The 16,355-nt window shown below is 43.0% G+C and overlaps 1 protein-coding gene across 1 annotated transcript in view; it reads left to right on the forward strand.

Annotated features, from left to right (window-relative positions):
- Positions 1–16,355, forward strand: part of TfAP-2 (transcription factor AP-2) — an 859,649-nt gene that overhangs the window by 45,345 nt on the left and 797,949 nt on the right. The window lies entirely within an intron of this gene.

The following is a 16,355-nucleotide window of genomic DNA, read 5'->3' on the forward strand; positions in this document are numbered from 1 at the left end:
ATTATAAATTTTGCTACAGCCTTCACTTCATAGCTTGAGACCTCAGCGAGGTCATGTAGAAAAGGTTTACCAAGGATGGCCAACCTACGCCTACTAAGCGCTGGCTAATGACGGAGAAGGTGCTGGACACTATCTTCCTCTTCTGTACATCTGCAACTGCGACAATAGTCGAAGGTCGTTACCCCCATTCTTACACCGTGCGTGCCTATTAAGCAATGCCCTGTTAGAACCCTTATCAGGGACGATAGAACTGATTTGTTTAAAATCAGAAGCGCTTCTGTGCGCCCCTTGTCATATGAGGGCCAGGTTTGCCTGGATGTCTCACACGATGATATGGCTGACCATAGTTCATTTGCGATTCTTATAGTGCTTGTGTTCACACGAAGCCTGAAAGTGGCCATGGGTATGCCTACCGAATCATTTCCCGGAAGGATATGGTCGGTGGTGCCTCTTCTGGCCAGCTCGTCTGCTCTGCAATTGCCTTCAATATCCCTGTGCCCAGGTACCCATATAAGGCTGATAGTGAAGTGGTGAGCCATCTCGTTAAGAGATCTGCGGCATTCAGTGACCGACTTTGCGTTGTCGACGAATGAGTCCAAGGCCTTTAATGCGGCCTGGCTGTCTGAGAAAATAAACACCCGTTTACCATCCTTATGCATAGACCCTATATGATTCACAGCCCTGTGTATTGCCAGCATTTCCGCTTGGTAAACACTACAGTGATCTGGTAGGCGAAAAGAGACCTCTAGACCCAGATCCAGCGAAAATAGGCCTGCTCCACCTTCCCGTCAAGCTTAGAACCATCCGTGAATATGTTGATGGCACCCGGTACCGTATGTTGTCTAGTATTCCAGTCCTGCCGCGATGGTATATATATACTATAGTTTTTAACGAAGACGTTCTTTGGCATGCAGTAGTCAGTGCGCACCGGTATTGGGACCGGGGCGTTCGTTCCCAGGATTGTTGCGTGTCCACTAGATCCATTTAACCAGAGACCTGTTTCCCTTATGCGTAGAGCGGCGATGACCGCTATTTCCTTCGCCACCAGGTCAAGAGGTGGAAGGTATAGCATTGTGTTGAGTGCTTCAGATGGAGTGGAGCCGAGATCCCCGGTGATGCAGAGCTCCGAACTCCGTTGCACCTTTTGAAGCGTTTTACGATAGGTAGTTTTAGCTAGTGCAGGCCACCAGACCAAGGCACCATAAAGAAGAATCGGGCGCACAATGGCTGTATAAATCCAGTATGTCACCTTGGGGGAGAATCCCCAGGAGGTGCCAATTGCCCTCTTGCAGGTGAACAGCGCTGCTGCTGCTTTCTTGCATCGCTCCACTATATGGTCACTCCACAATAGCTTCCTATCCAGAATTACTCCCAAATACTTGACTTGATCGCTAACCGCTAAAAACGTACCCCCAAATCTTGGCGGTGTTAGATTTGGTACTTTGTACCTCCTCGTGAAGAGGATAAGCTTGGTTTTATTCGGGTTGATTTCCAAACCTGTGGCTGTAGCCCAGTGCGAAATTTTGGATAGTGCTCCTTCCATTAGGTTGCAAAGAGTTTGCGGAAATTTCCCCCGCATGGTGACGCAGATGTCATCTGCATACGCGATCACTTGGTGACCTTCTGATTCCATGAGGCGTAGTAGTTGGTTGACGGTAACCACCCAAAGTAGCGGAGAGAGAACACCTCCCTGCGGAGTGCCTCTGCCGACCGGTCTGCGGATCACGCATCCACCTAGCTCAGATTTAATCTGCCTACGCTTAAGCAGATTGTATATAAACCCCACCAGGCACGCGTCCACCCCCAGATCGGTCAGCGCCGAGGTGATGGCCTCCGGGAGAATGTTGTTGAAGGCACCCGCTATATCTAGAAATGCCACCAATGTGTATTCCTTGAGGTCTAGTGACCTTTCTATAACGGATACCAGTGAGTGCAAGGCCGTGTCAGTTGACCTGCCCTTAGTATAGGCATGCTGAGCTTGCGAAAGAAGCGACGGCTCAATCCTCCTCCTGATGTTGTCCTCTAGGAGTCTTTCGAACGCTTTAAGCAGAAAAGAAGATAAGCTTATAGGCCTATAATCATTTGGTTTAGAGTGGGAGGGTTTCCCTGCCTTGGGGTAAAGACCACGTTGACTTCCCTCCACGATACTGGTACGTAATTGAGCCTAAGACAACCTATAAACATCCCTTTAATCGAGGGCCTTATAAATTCGGCAGTATACTGGAGCTGAGCCGGAAAATTTGCATCCGGCCCCGGCGATTTATAGGGCTTGAAGGTCTGTAAAGGCCAATCTATCCTTTTATCATCTGTGATTTCGCTTAGCAGCTGATCATTAGGTGACCCTCCGCTGACAATACTTGAAGACACGCCTGTACTTGCTGGGAAGTGTGTATTCATTAGCAAGTTTATGGTTTCAGCGTTGTAGTCCGTCCAGTGCCCATCCGGCTTTTGGACGTAACTTAGCTGAGTTGGAGATTTCGATAGCACCTTCCTTTACCGGGAGGTCGCGGATGTGGATTCAATCCTGCCGCAGAAATCCCTCCAGGAGGATCGCTTTCCATTTCGGATTGCTTTTTTATATATATTTATTTTCGCTTTGTAAGCATCCCATGAGGATTCATGTCCATCATGCTTTGCTTTATTAAAGGCCGCCCTACATGACTTCCTAAGCTTATCAAGATCGGACGACCACCATGGTGGTTTGTGAGTTTCCAAAACCTTTTTAGTAGGGCAAGCCCTATCTAAAGCATTCCTACGTTTTTGGCTGAAATTATTTACAAACACGTCTAGCTCCTCCTCGCTTTCTGGAGCTCGAACCTCTGCAGATAGCTTTTTACCTATTATCTTCTTATAGTAGCCCCAGTTCGTTCTTCTAATATTTTGTATGTACTTAGGACTTGCGTGCGCCTGTGATATAGAAAAACTTATATATCTATGGTCAGAAAAGGAGTGCTTCTTTAGAACTCTCCATGAAACGTTCAGGTCAATGAAAGAGTCTGTGACCAGTGTTATGTCAAGTACCTCTTCGCGGTTCCTCGTAATGAAAGTGGGATCATTTCCCCTATTACATATACTTAGACTAGTGCCTAACAGATAGTTTAATAAAGACTCACCTCGGTCATTTGTATCACTGCTGCCCCACTGGGCGTGATAAGCATTGGCGTCGCCTCCGAGTAGGATGAAATCATTTCGTGGATTTGCCGCTCTCACGAAATCCCTGAAATTATCGGGTGGCAATAAGCCTTGGTGATCGTGCGCTAGGTAGAAGGAATCAAGTTTAGAGCTCCTCCCTAGCACCTCGACGCTAACAGCTGTCAGATCCCCATCGCTATAATTGGGTAGAAGAAAAACATTAAGAGTAGACTTAGCCAATATACATGTGCGACCCTTTTCCTGAGCGCTATAAAGCTTATACGTTGGTGTCCGCAGGCTACAGATCCTATTGCCAGCGATCCACGGCTCCTGGACTAGTACGATGTCTACCGCACCTGAAGACAGGTGCATTAGGAGTGCAGCTGATGCTGCTTTGCAGTGATGCAGGTTTATTTGGAGGACCCGAATCACTGTTTGTTTGCGCTCTCCTCCGTGAGCGTCGCGTCTGAATCGCCATCCTCCAGAAGCTGACCCTCAGAGTACAACCCTCTGAGAGAAAAGCTTCCGCTCAAACCTGACGAAGCGTAGCCACCAGCTTCTTCCCCCTCGTCTACCTCCATCTCGTCTTCACTGCGGGGGAGTTCAGCCACCTCTGTACGAGACGCAAGGTTTACCAAGGCTTCAACGTCAGCCTTTTAAACCTTAAGGCTTATATTTTTGAAGCCGTAGCTTACCCTGAAATCCTGCCTTTTCAACGCTTCGACGCTTGCGCTGTCGAACAGCAGGACTATCTGCATCGTGGCCCTTTCAGTCTTCTCCACGTTAGCCACCTTCCAGTTTTGGGTCGATAGACGCGGGTTGTACTCCTGGAGCAGCTCCAGGATATCAGCCGCGTCCGTTGGCGCCACTGGAACCCAGGCTTTCGCCCTTGGTCGTGAGGGGATATCACACACCTCCACTACCTTGAGGCGCGCGCCCGGATACACCTCCCATATCAGCGAGACGGCGGCTTTGTAAAGCTTCGCCGACCTGGCGCCGTCACACGCAATTAGTTTAATATTGATCTGCCGATCCTTGGCTATTTCGGCGAAAGACTGAGTCCAGCCTCCCTGCGTCTTGGCCCTTTTCGGCCCCATAGGGTTGGATTCATCCATAGACCGCTGGCGCTTCGAGGCTTCATCGCTCTCGACCTAGTCCAGCCTGAACTCCGGCAACATCTGCTTCGCCCAAGCAAGGTCACACTGAGCCTTCGCCCAGTCCTCCGCGGAAACTTCCCCCTTCCATATCGGCGAGGAGGCATTCCTACGCAGGATCCGGACAGCCCAGCGCTTGTCCTGATGACTGGGCTTTTTGACTCCCTTGACCCTAGAGCCGGCCACCCCCACACCCCTGGAGACCCCAGCAGCCAAACCGCCAGACGCTTTACGCCGAGTGGCAGCCGTGCTGGTGGATACGAGATGGGCGGCAGCCGCCCCAAGGGCCTCCCGGTCGGTGGCCCCTCCCCGAGTGGTATCGGACTTTGGAATACCCGGGCTGGATTTTCCCTCAGCCCTTTCCTGCCTAGATTTGCCCTTGACCCTATAGCCGACGAAAGTCATTATAATAAAGTTGATTGTGTATAAAATTAAAAAGGTAAGTTTTCACCACCGGGCATAAGTGAAAAAGAGTGAAAAAAGTTTGCAAACGAAAAATTTTAAACAAACATCTTTTTCTTGGCCTAGCGACCAAGATTGCTGTACGCCTAGCTACATGAAACTTTCATGCTTTGTCGCTTTCATGCAGCTGACGCCTCGCTCGCAGCTCTCCATTCAAGTACATGTGTTCGACATCAAAGCGTACAGACTTCGGTTGCAGCGTCTAATACGCGTCTATGACGCGTAGCCTCGTGTGCACCTTGCCTAAGTATATTTTTTTTGTTTTCTCCTTGCGGGCGGGGCCGCGGGTAAACGCTAGTTTATAATATACATATGTATGCATTGTTAGTGGCTTATAAAAATTTTAGTCTAAATGATTGTGTGTTCTGATTACTTAAAGTATAATATCCGCCTCATTCCGGGACTATTTCCGGATTGTTTAGAGGTCGATTTTGGGGTACCTCTGGATTTCATCGGAACTATTTGGGATAATGTTTGCACTATTTCGGGATAATTTTCGTATTGTTTATTATCGAGAACGTTTCGAGATTATATTACGACGCTTCGAGATGTTTTTAAGAATAAATTCGAAACTATTTGGGACAGTTCGGGACTATGTACGGAATGATTCCGGAACTATTTCTAGACTGCTTCAGGATTATTTCGGGATTGTGCTCGGAATTGTTTCAGGACTATTTATAGATTAATTCAGGACTATTTCGGGATTATTTTAGAAACCCTTTCGGGACTATTTTACACTTTCTAGTGCTATTTCGGAACTGTTTACAGACTGTGTACGAGATCTTCTCGGGACTGTTTCGGATCAATTTCTGGACTGTTTTCGTTAAAATATCGTCGAGACTCTTTCGGGAATATCTGCATATGGTTTCAAGATTTTTTTTTGAAGTATTTCAGGACTGTTTCAGAAAGCATATCGGAAAAACTGCTACGAAATATTTTTAAACTATCGACGGATCAGTTCGTTGTTTTCGGAACTATTTCAAGATAACTTCGAAAAAAAAAAGCATTTCCATTGACATTTCTCAACCAAACAATTGTATTTTTCACAGCATAACCGAACAACCAGCATAAAAAATATTTTAACTTTTGCAACGCATACAACGATGTTATAGAAGAAAAAGTCGTGCTAATTTTGACAAACATTTCATAATCGCTGCTTTTCTCGGTTATGCCGAAAGCCAAAATTTAATAAAGGCTTATGGTACATGTGACTTAATATGGCATCGATTTGTTTATATTGAGAGATCAATGCACTTGTTTTTCGAAGCACCTCTGAATACAGAACCTTATTTAGGTATGTATATCTCTTATTCTACTTGCGCAATTGAAGAGCTTCATTTTTGATTGATACTGCATGGAATGGTATTTTCAAAGGATACCGTTGCTAATTCTTATGTGTTAACATTCAATAAAACCGTTCGCTTTTCGACGCTTAAGTATTTATTAACTGAATGTCATGTATGTACATTGGGTTGGGTCGATTTCTGTGGACGAAAGTTAACCTATATCGCGTCATCGATTTTTCGATAAGATTTGGGTCAAGGAAAAAAAGTGCCACTACGCATACCCAAAAAAATTAATTTTCGAGCCTGCGAAAAAAGTCGATTTTTGGACCAAAATTCTTCTAAATCTCCATAAAATCATTTTTTTTTTCAAAAAACTGCATTTACCAATTTTGCATTTGCCAATTGACACGAAAAAATACATAAAAAATGATTGGAGCCTTGAAAATGAAAAAAAAGCATAAAAAATCGGAAAAAATTGATGAAATTTTGCAGGCTCGAAAATTATTTTTTTGAGTATGCGTACTGGAACTTTTTTTCCTGAGCCCAAATCCTATCGAAAAATCGATGGCGCGATATCAGTTAATAAATCGACCCAGTCTAATGTACATACAAAAGTTATAAGGGAAAAAATTCATGTACATACGAAGACTTTTTTATTAAATTATTAACTTTAGTGAATTAAAATATTGAATCAATTTCAATGCAACGCATAACTTTTGCCATGATTAAAACAATTAAATAAATATTTCGCAGCAAGTTGAAGTACGTTGCAGTTAGTCCGGAAATCTTTACGCTGCTTTCAATTCCGAAAAATATTATTCCAACGCAACATTTTGACAATCCAATTCGATAAACTGAATTGTAATTTCCTGTCTTCAAACATTTTTTGTTCAAGATTCGCTTCCAACTAATTACGAAACAAATTTGGTTTTTTTAGGTGCCATGCACACATAGTATGTATGTATGTACCTGTCCGTGTATGTATATGTTTGTGTACGCGCAAGCAAGGCTGTTCACATTCATAGCACCCCAGCCAGCATTTGGAAGAATGTTATACGGTCTGTGCATATTACTGCACATACATACATTGATATCTCCATCGGAACTCTTCTTTAGAGGTTTATGTGAGTTGCCTAAAAAGGCACTACGTTGCATAAAACAACACATCGCTTCCCTTCGATATCAAATCGGAAAAATAACCAGTTTCGATTCGCTTATGCTATAAAAATGCTGACCGGGATATACTGTAACAACAAAACCGAACTACGGCAACGAAAATTAATTAATCGTGCAGAAAGCATAGACGTGTGTTAGGCTCGTGCCTTCCCTACACACTTTTTATCACGGTTGCCACACCATGGTTTCATTTGGGACTAAAATTCATCGAGAAAAGGGCCAAATGTCATAAAAAGAGACCAAATTTGTTTTCTTTTATTGCTGTACAAACGATGGTAATATAAACTTATCATGTTCTTACGTTAAAAAAATAGCACACACTTACTTACTTACTTACTTACTTAATTGGCGCTTAACCGTCTAAACGGTTATGGCCGTCCAACAAGGCGCGCCAGTCGCTCCTTCGCTCCGCCAACCGGCGCCAATTGGTCACACCAAGGGAGTTTAAATCGTTTTCCACCTGGTCCTTCCAACGGAGTGGGGGCTGCCCTCTACCTCTGCTTCCATAGGCGGGTTCCGATAGAAACACTTTCTTGGCCGGAGCATCATCTTTCATTCGCATAACATGGCCTAGCCAGCGCAGCCGCTGCGTTTTAATTCGCTGGACTATGTTGATGTCTGCGTATAGCTCGTACAGCTCATCATTAAATCTTCTTCGGTACTCGCCATCGCCAACGCGTAGAGGTCCATAAATCTTTCGAAGAACTTTTCTCTCGAACACTCCCAAAGCCGCTTCATCTGCTGTTGTCATGGTCCATGCTTCTGCCCCATATAGCAGGACGGGTACGATAAGTGACTTGTAGAGTATGATTTTCGTTCGCCGAGAGAGGACTTTACTTTTCAATTGCCTACCTAGTCCAAAGTAGCATTTATTGGCAAGATTGATTCTTCGCTGGATTTCAGTGCTGATGTTGTTGCTAATGTTGATGCTGGTTCCCAAATAAACGAAGTCTTTTACTATTTCGAAATTATGGCTGCCAACAGTAGCGTGGTTGCCAAGGCGCATATGCGCTGACTCTTTGCTCGATGACAGCAGGTACTTCGTTTTGTCCTCATTCACCATCAAACCCATCTTTACCGCTTCTTTTTCCAGCTTGGAGTAAGCAGAACTAACAGCGCGGGTGTTTAGGCCGATGATATCAATGTCATCAGCATATGCCAGTAATTGCACGCTTTTATAGTATATTGTTCCAGTGCGGTTAAGTTCTGCAGCTAGTATAATTTTCTCCAGCATCAAATTAAAGAAATCGCACGATAGGGGGTCACCCTGTCTGAAACCTCGTTTAGTTTCGAACGGCTCGGAGAGGTCCTTCCCAATTCTGACTGAGCTGATGGTGTTGCTCAACGTCATTTTGCACAGCCGTATAAGTTTTGCGGGGAAACCAAATTCAGACATAGCGGCATATAGGCAGCTCCTTTTCGTGCTGTCGAAGGCGGCTTTAAAGTCGACGAAGAGGTGATGTGTGTCGATTCTCTTTTCACGGGTTTTTTCCAAGATTTGGCGCATTGTGAAAATCTGGTCGATGGTAGATTTACCAGGTCTGAAGCCGCACTGATAAGGTCCAATCAGCCGGTTCACGGTGGGCTTCAATCTTTCGCACAATACACTTGAAAGGACCTTATATGCGATATTAAGAAGGCTGATTCCACGATAGTTGGTGCATTTTGCAGTATCCCCCTTCTTGTGGACTGGGCAAAGAACACTTAGATTCCAACCGTCGGGCATGCTTTCGTCCGCCCATATTTTGCTAAGAAGCTGCTGCATGCGCCTTACCAACTCCTCGCCGCCGAACTTGAATAGCTCCGCAGGCAATCCATCAGCGCCCATGGCCTTGTTGTTTTTCAATCTGGTTATTGCTATTCTAACTTCGTCATAATCGGGCGGGGGGACATATATTCCATCATCATCGATTGCGGGATCGGGTTCTTCATCTTTGCGCGGTGAATTGCTGCCTCCATTTAGGAGAGCAGAGAAGTGTTCCCTCCATAATCTAAGCACTCTCTGGACATCAGTTACAAGGTCGCCGTTTTCATTCCTACAGGAGTTTGCCCCGGTCTTAAAACCTTCCGTCTGTCGCCGCACACACTGCTTTAATTAAAATTGTACAAACAAAAATAAACTATATTTTATCACATATGTATACCTATGTAGTTACATTTCCTTCGTCCTATACATGCGTATGTACATACATATATGTATGTAATGCAAAATATTTAAATAATGATTAATATCATATATATTATTTCTAATTTCTGTTTTTATGTACAGGTCCCTTTTGCGCTCTTATTTAGAATGCAAATCTATAAATAAAGTTTTGGTTGTAAAGATGGAGATTCGGGCTATCAGCGAGCTTTGGAAAATTTTGGTCGTATTGCGTTTGTTTAGCTATATTTTATTAAAATAATTTGTTAAAAATAAACGGTTGTGAGCACACAAAGAAATCTATTTGTACTTTGGCACTATTTTCAATATGTGTTGCTACCATACGCCAGATGGCAGCGCATGCTGTAAGTTTTAATTGATTGATAGAACAGCTGATTTCTGTTGATATTTGAAAAGATACTTTTATATTGGTTGCGCAAGAGGCGCACGGGTCCGGCTCGTATGCATATGATACATAAACGACTGCATCGACCAACATATTGGACCGGCTTACGACTTTCACTGAAAAAAGTTTGTAAACCTGGTTTTGTGTAAAAGTTTTCCACCGGCAGCACCAGCTGTTTTGGGGCTTTAAACCGAACCACGAACCCATCCGAATTTATTTTAAAATTCGAAAACAGACCCGAAAACCACCAAAAAAATGTTGACAAAATTTTAAATTGGATAGATTCCCTAGTTTCCCTTTCGGCTTTGCTCATATTCTACCAAAGCAAAAGTCCGTTTTTTAAGGTAAAAGGTAAAATGCTCAAATTCGATAACTTTTGGCGATTTTTTCAGAATTTTGCGTATACATAATAAAGTGCTTGTATCATTATGGTAAGACATTTTTCCTAATATTAATCCATTATAACGTGAAATTATACCAGTTCCTGATGACCTCACATAGACTAAATGTGTGGATAGTGAAATACGCATCCGAAACCAGGACCCATGTTATAAAATAACACCGTCCGCTTGGTACATACTATATGCATCCTAGGACTTAAACTACTTGATGGCTCTTAATCTAATTGATTTAGTCTAGCGAACATTGCTATCACTGAAGAGGCTTAATTTAAAAGCGTGTGACGCCAGAAGGTGGTGTCCGGTCATCGAGTAGTATGTTCGTCCAATGTTTAATGGTGCTAATCTACCGTATAGTCTGAAGCTGCCAAACTGCCTCGAGGCATTTAGCCTCATTGCATTTGTTGTGGGATGTGTAATTTTCCAGCAACTTAACACGCAGCCGATAATCCGGTTGAGGCTGGACGTACTTCGATAAAATTAAGACCATCCATGATAGTCCGTTTAGAGACATTTATAAAAGCCACGGAAATGCCATCATTCATCTGAAGATTCTTTAGAAACAACGGTCCTGTGAATACAACCTTTGTCATTAGATATCCCATTGGTAATTTACTACTTAGTATAAAAGGGTTCAATCCCTTGAGCCGAACCGGTTCGGCGGTTCAAAGGTAGTCCGTCAAGTTTTGCCAAAGTGGTTCAAATCACTGAACCGAACCGTTTTATTCTTTGAGGTGGTTTGCAGCCCTTGTTTATTAAACCATTATAAATAGTTTCTTAAAAGCAGTGAAAATATGACCCTTAGTAAGTAAATTAAAAATTGTAGCTTTTTAACACAGAATGGTGAAAAAAGGTATATTGTTCTTATAAGAAACCTTAACCGCTAATGCGATATTTTTGGTCATTAGGTTTGCAGGCGGTATGTGTAGAATGGCATACAATGCTGCTATCGGTGTAGTTTTTAGGGCTCCCGTTATGCTAATGATTGATAGTTTGCATACTCCCTCAAGTTTTTGGCAAACGTACTTTTTTGTGAGGCAGTCCACCAAACAAGGACCCCATAGTAAGGTATGGGTTGGACAATTGCCGCACATACCCAATAAGAGAGTTTGAGTGATAGGCCCCACGTGCATCCTAGCATCCTCTTTCTTCGCTTCTTCCAACTAGTTGTATACTAGAAGAATACTAGTTTGCCAAAAATCCCAACTAGTTAAAGGTCTGTATTTTTTCCATATTACCAACTGGTGTTTTTAACACGGCGATGTCCTACGAAATATCAATTGCCAGTCTCTGCATCAGCAGCAAACTAGTCTTTATATACACCAGAATCGTACCAGATGCCATTCCAGCCAGCATTTGCATCAGGGTCACACCATTTAACACGCTAGTCAGCCTCTGCGTCAGCATTATACCAAAAGGAAAATAGTTATTATAAACACCAATATCATACCACTTCACATACTAGTTAGTTTATGCAATAGTATATTGAAAACAGCCTTCACCGGGCGCGACCTAGCGTAGATATTTACCGACTCAGGTTGTATTAGACTTAGGGCCTCCTTTTGTTTATTTGGATCAACCGGCTGAGTTGTTAGGGAGATGTTTCCTTATTCCTCTAGGCGGCGGGGCTAGATTAAGTAGTTGTTTGCTGAGTTTTCTCGCCTTGTGACAGCTCAGCAGAAACTCCTTTAAGTTGTCCTCTTTTTCCTCAATATGTAGGTGTGTTAAGGCACGCCTGCAGCTTTTTCCAGTGTGTATTATGAGCAGTCGACTTATTTCTTTGTAAGTTGTACTACCGGCAAGCAATTTGAAGATTTTGTTGCGGCTTAGATACGATTCCGTAAGCATGCGCCTTGAAGGTGAAGTATTATCGAACGTCACGCTAAGATCTTTGGGTGACTGACAATCGGTTAAGTAACGCCGACGTGAATGTCCAATATTTGCGTAATCTGTTCCTTAAATGTCTTAAACAGAGTAGCCATAGACTTGGTCGGGAATAGTTTTAAGATCATGCGAGGTGAAAAAAATAGAAAGACTGGGTAGATAACCAATCATTTTGGAAACCATTTCGTCTGTTGAAGGGCCAGGACTAGTTACCATTATCGTGCAGTCGTCATTGGATATGCTGGTAGCTCGTTCTGGTGGTAAAGGGTGCTTAGAAATGTTTAAATTAAAGATAATCGGGGAGAGGACACCACCCTTTCGCTCTTAAATTCAACCGACGCTTGCCGTCCACTCAGATAATTCGCGGTCATCTTTTTATACAAGGAGTGAACCTTCTATGTCTGTGAGAAGTGCGCGGTGGTTGACTGTGTCTTAAGCTTGCGATTGGTCACATTCCACGAACACCGTTCTATGATGGAGTTTTGGGTGGTTCGTCCGCAATTTATCAGGGTGTTATGGCGTGTGACGCGGTGGTAGTGATATGCACTTCATGGAAGCCATGCTGATGGCTGGCTATCTGGCGACTTGCGCTTAAAATTAAGGAAGCAGAACGGTTTTCAACGTCTTCGCTAATGGGACTTTCCGTTCGATTCTTCATTATTCTGCAATGGAATAGGCAAAAACGACCAGTAGAAAACATGCGTCAAGTACTGTTGCCTTTATATCCAATGTGTTTTAGCACAGGCAAAGCTATTCCGTCTGGACCTATTGATTTAAAAGGCTTGGCCTTTTTAATGGCTTCGTTAATCTGCAGAAATAACAGTGCGGTGTTCTGTAATCGTGTTTGTGTTTATGTGCCCATTCATTGTACAACATCTAGCCTTCTTAACTGAAGTATGCATTGCTGATCACCGGCAAAAATCGCTCGCGAATAACCCCATAAAATTTTAGTAAATGAACTAGAATATTTGCTCACTAAATTGGCTTTTGACTGCAGGGATCTTTTTCCGATTCATTTTTTTAATTGACAAATATTTGTTTGTCATTTATCACAAAGAAGACGGTTACCAGATTTTTGTTTTCAAGGCAAAGCTATATCAAACAAACCAGCGACGTGTAGTATATAACCGGTCGACCAACTGCTTTGCTAATTGTGCTGCCGGCAAGAGACTTGGAGATTTTTTCGGCTTTGTACTTTAGATTCAATTTCGGTGACCGTTGATGGCGTAACGCCATCGACGTGTATTCCAATATTTCCGCCATCTGTTCCTTGCACGTCTTAAACAGAGTGGCCGCTAATTTGTTCGGTGATATTACCAAGTCGCGCGATGTGAAGAAACTAGTAAACCTGGAAAGATAAGTGTTTATTTTAGAAACGTATTCGTCTATTGTAAATAGGTTCTGTTGCCATTATCGTGCAGTCGTCGACACATGAAATGATAGTAACTACTTTTGGTAGAGAAGGGAGCTTTGATATGTAGAAATAAAACACAATCGGGGATAAGACACCACCGTGCGCCACCCTCTGTTGGATTCTTTTAGGTTTTGAGCATTCGTTCTTAAATTGAACCGATGCTTGTCACCACTCAGATAATTTGCGGTCCATCTTTTAAGGGAAGGGGTGAACCCTTTATGTCTTGAAGTAATGAGCGGTGGTTGACTGTGTGAAAGGCTTTTTACAGGTCAAGTGCCACGCGAGCACCATTCTATTGTGGAGATTTGGATGGTTCATTCCGCAATTTATCTGGGTGTCGATGGCGTTTAGCGCAGTTGTAGTGATATGCACTTTAAGGAAGCCAAGCTGATGGCTCGGTAACCGAATTTTTGCGATTAAATGAAGAAGCAGAACTTTACCTAACGGTTCTATACTGGCAAAGGAACAATATCAGTAGATACTACTAGCTACCGTTAACTGGGTTTCCAAGCTTTAGTAGTGGGACTATCCTTGCCATTCTTCATTATTCTGGAATGACAAGGTCTAAAACGACAAGTAGAAAACATGCGCTAGGTAGCTGACGCCCTTATGCTCAAGGTATTTTAGCATCGGCATATCTATTCCGTCTGGGCCTATTGATTTAGAAGGTTTAGCTTCTTCAATCTGCAGAAGTAACGGTGTGGTGTTATTTCCTCGTGTTTGTGTTTATGTGCCCGTTGATTTGTTCGACGTCTAGCCTTGTTAAATGCAGTATGCATTGCAAATTGCCGGCAGAAAGCATTAGCGCTTTTTATCGAGTTCGACAGCCAAAATCCAAATGAAATATTAACTACTTTGAATAACGCCACATAATTCCGGTCAATGAAATAGAATGTTTGTTGACTACTTTGACTTTTGACTGCGGGGAGGTAGGTGCCCTTATACCCAAGGTGTTTTAGCATCGACATAGCTATTCCGTCTGGGCTTATCGATTTAAAAGGCTTTGTCCTTCTAAAGGCTTCTTTAATCTGCAGAAGTAATTGTGAAATGGTATGTGTGTGTGTTTGCGTGCCCGTTGATTTATACGAAATCTAGCCTTGTTAACTGAAGTTTGTAGTGCATTAGCGCATTTCATCGAGTTCGACAGGCAAAATTCAAATGAAATTGTAACTAGTTTGAATGACGCCACATAATTCCGGCCAATGAACTATTCAAAAACTGACTAGTGTGAATAACCTCGAAAAACTCTAGTCAAACGCCAACTAGTATGAATAGCCCCACAAAATTCTAGTCAATAAAATAGAATGTTTGCTGACTACGTTGGCTTTTGACAGTAGAGTTACTATTTAGTATAACTACTAGATACTTTGTGCTATATTCTTCTCGTAGGGTTAGCCCTCCAAGCTTAGGTTAATCCAATTAGGAACCTTATATTTCGTAGTAAATGACACCATATCGGGTTTTTACTCGTTGGCGGTTAACCCGACTCCAGATGCCCAGGCGTGTAAATCCCGAGGTGTCTCATCCATTTTCGAGACATTGTTGACCGTCCCCGAAATATCCAGAAAAACACCTAGGGCATATTCCTTGTGCTCCAGGGCTTCCTCTATATTCATTACCACCCTATGCTGACTTGCCTCTGGTGTAAGCATGTTGTGCTGAAGAGAATAGTGCTTAATTCATGTTTGGCTTAAAATACACATCTAGTTATCTCCTTAGAGTTTTGAGCGGGAAAGATATCAAACTTATAGGCCTGTAGTCTTTCAGGTGCAGATGAGTGGGTTTTCTCGCCTTCGTGCTGGAGTACGTTCTCCATTATTGCAGGCATAGTTCAGTTTTGTTACACCCGCAAAGAAGACTCTAAGCCATTCTACAATAGTTCCACCTGCCATCTGCAGCATAGCAGGGAATATCCCATCTGGACTCGGCGTATAGAACTTGCCAAAATTTTTATTGCCCATTCAATTGTGGTATTTGTCACCAATCCTGATACCTCTCGCTTCGTATAAGGAGTGTAGTTGTGACATAACTCCTTCGTCGTCCTTGGATAGGACTTTCTTCAGTCTCGCCGTTTTGCTGAAGCATTCTATGCCCGGAAAGAAATTTGTAACCTCTCCGACTTGTTGATTTCAACAGATCTTTATATCCGTCCCAGCATTCTCGCTTTCCGCAACTTTTACCAGCTTAAAAATCTGTTTTACCTGCCCTCTAAGAAAACTTTACTCCACCATAATGCAAAGCAGCTTTCCCCTTGAATCTTCTCAGAGGACAAACTCTGTTGTACGCAGCTGTCAGCTCCTTTGATTAGAAGTTGTTGCACTCATTCAACTCCTCTACGGTCTTCCTGATACATATTTCCAGACTGTTGCCTTAGGGTTTCTAAAGGTTTTCCCCTTCTCTACCCTCTTTAGGGGGATGCTGAAGCTGATATATGTATGGTCAGAGTAGGATGGCCTGTCTCTCCATTCATACTGCGATATATCCTGCTCAGAGCTCAATGTGATATAAGGCACATTACTTGATATTTTTCCAACATATTGTAACGAATTTACTGAAATTCCGCTTATTACAAATCTTCTGCTAATGTTCGTATCGCTAAACTGTTGAATAAATAACTCCAAATAACTCGGTCGCATACTTCTAGGCGTTTCTATCTTCTAGAATTTACTACTTGTTTACCAGCTATATACTCATCAGCTATAACTACAGATGTACGATGATAGCTTCTCGCATAGCCACATGCGCGTGTATATGTGAGTGATACTTCCACCGATGATTGCCTACTTTTTGAAGTATCTCAGATTTATGCATGTGTTTGTGCGTTTCTCTCCGCTGCTTGTATGGACATATGTGTAGACATAATGATTGAGTTGTTTATGTGCATACAAGTCACTGCTTAG

The sequence above is a fragment of the Eurosta solidaginis genome, chromosome 5, assembly GCF_040869045.1.
Source record: "Eurosta solidaginis isolate ZX-2024a chromosome 5, ASM4086904v1, whole genome shotgun sequence".
NCBI classification, from domain to species: domain Eukaryota; kingdom Metazoa; phylum Arthropoda; class Insecta; order Diptera; family Tephritidae; genus Eurosta; species Eurosta solidaginis.